Below are 2,379 nucleotides of genomic sequence, written 5' to 3'. Positions count from 1 at the left end.
AGAGAGCAAGCTGAGGTGTTCTATCAACATTCAGCATCCAAAGATGATATAACAGAAGCAGGAGAGAAAGCGTTGGTGATTCTCTACAATGGGAAATCAACTGACACCCTGGACTCCCTCCGATACCATCGCTTTTGTGAGAAGGTGGTGTGGCAAGTGGTTCTTCCCTCCCGGCCACTGTGTGGCACTGTGCCAGCATTCCGACACGTTAATTATCAGCGAGGCCTATATATGTCGGGGGCGCCCATGCCTGAGCCTTCCTCTTTCCCCGATGCCTTTTTCCGGGTGTATAGAGGCAGCGTGGCTCCTCTGTTTGGCGTGGCGGTCAACGAGGGTCATAATACCGCTCAGGTAAGGCATCGTGCTGTTCTTTTACTGTTGAACGCGCAGCAGGCATCTCTGTGACGGTCTCCACCTGTTCGTAGCGTGGCTGACCACTGGTCCAGGGGCGGACGGACTGCTTTGCTGGAGGCCCGTTGTCGTGTGGTAGTCTGTCGACTTGCGTCGCGATGGTTATACTCCCGTCCTCCACAGTGAGGTCGCACTGTGGCACAGCTTGAGGGTATGTACCATGCTAAATTCGCTATACAACCATTATTTAGCGGTTAGTTGATAATTTTTATCTGTTTGTGCTAATTTTGTTATTGTTTTCAGCTACCGATCCAAGATCGGCTGCTGCTTTGGCCCGGCTCTGTTTCGTGTATGTGTTGTGCTCCCTCTCACGGGGTTACGTCGCCGGCCAGCCGCCGGAGCTGCGAGCCGCTAACCCGCGGCGATAAGGACCGGCTCTGTCCCCGCAGGCAGTGCATGGCCGGACCCCACACGCCGGAGGCCGGCCCTATACTAAAGAAGCGCCTGCAGAGTGGGAATCTGCTTTTAAGTTGTTTAGTCATTCGAGAGTTGCCTTGAGTTATTTTTTGTTTTGTTTTGTTTGAGTGAATTGTTATTGGTTTGTTGTTTTTCAAGTTAAATATATTTTTTTATATTGATTATTGTGGAGTTTCTTTTGTTTATTTTTCCCTTTTCTGTTGAACAAACTGTTATTTGTTTGCTTGTTGTTTTTGTTTCCTTTTTTTTTTCAATTATATTTATTTAGAGAGATGCACCAGGGGTCAAGTGGCTGGTAGTTTTAACCCTTCCCTTCCTCTCTCTGGACAGGTGCTGAGGCCCCTGGCAGCAGCCCGGTGTCCTGGTGGTGGTGTTTCCTTCACGTTCCCTTCTTGGTTGGTGTGCAGTGACACGGGTGCATAGTTTGAGGACTTTTGTTTTTCCCTTTTTTTACTCCCCTGCTGCCACGGTAAGCCCCAGCCCTGTCCGACTGTTGTCCCTCTACCAGCCCCTTTTTAAAGACAGTGGTGTGATTTTACCCTGGTGCTCTATTTGTTGTTATTTCTTTTTGTTAATAAACATTTCTTTATTGTAAACCGTCTCTGCCTGTGATGCTGTGAACCTGAGTGGCCCCCCTGTGCATTAACCCTTTAATTAAGAATTTCCTGGGGTGAAACTCCCCAGGTGGCGTTGTCGCAACCCGATGTACTAGCCTCCCTCACGCTACAGTGGCATCGAGCTCCACTTACATTGAGCCACAGGTTTTACCACCAACATCAGAGGCAGCAAAATACCACAGCCTGAGAGTGTACCTGCAAGTACAGGAATGGAAGGCATCAACCTCTGGTAAATTGACATTTTTACTGTTGCTCTGATTATGTTTATTCTTCAATTTTAGTGTCAATTTACTATAATGTTGTATCTAGTGTTTCATTGCTGCTGTGACAATATCAAATACTCATGATGAATAATAAAATGTATATTTTCTTACAGATGGACTTAGTCCTACAGAGTGGGGTTGGCACAAGTGTAGCGAGGGATTTGTGCCTATTAAAACCACTCTAGCCCCTGCTCCCGAGAAGCTACTAAAGCTCATACGGTGTAACTGCCAGGCAGACTGCAGCACCTTGAGATGCAGTTGCAAGAAAAACAACATAGAGTGCACACCAGCCTGTGGACACTGCAGAGGAGCGAGCTGCACAAACTCGACAGAGATGGCCTGTGATGAGAATGAAGATGAGATTGTGTAGTTTTACAGTGTATGTAATAATTTTTTGATCAGTTAAGCTATTTTGTTTTTTACTTGCATTTTCTTTTTGTCCTCTGCATTTTTCTTACCATGTGTCTCCTGTTTTTCCCTCAGTCCATTCTCCCGGGACCAGCCCTGACTCAATCCAGCCCCACAGACCCCCTAGCCCTTGAATTAAAAGGTTACTATATAATAGAGAATAAACAAACAACTTACATGATTGTCACTAAGTGGGATGCTCACCACTTTTAGTATGGTCAATTTTAAGAGTTTGGAAATGTTAGTCCCCCTACATGATGAAT

The 2,379-nt window shown here is 46.3% G+C and overlaps 1 long non-coding RNA gene across 1 annotated transcript; it reads left to right on the top strand.

Moving 5' to 3' along the window:
* Positions 1 to 211: 211 nt before the first annotated feature.
* Positions 212 to 794, top strand: LOC115366888 (uncharacterized). Its single transcript, XR_003928873.1, has 3 exons — positions 212 to 351; positions 426 to 562; positions 655 to 794. It is a non-coding gene; the product is annotated as an uncharacterized LOC115366888 (long non-coding RNA).
* Positions 795 to 2,379: the final 1,585 nt, after the last annotated feature.

The sequence above is a fragment of the Myripristis murdjan genome, chromosome 10 (genome assembly GCF_902150065.1).
Source record: "Myripristis murdjan chromosome 10, fMyrMur1.1, whole genome shotgun sequence".
Lineage (NCBI taxonomy): Eukaryota > Metazoa > Chordata > Actinopteri > Holocentriformes > Holocentridae > Myripristis > Myripristis murdjan.
This window is presented reverse-complemented; position numbering and strand designations above follow the sequence as displayed.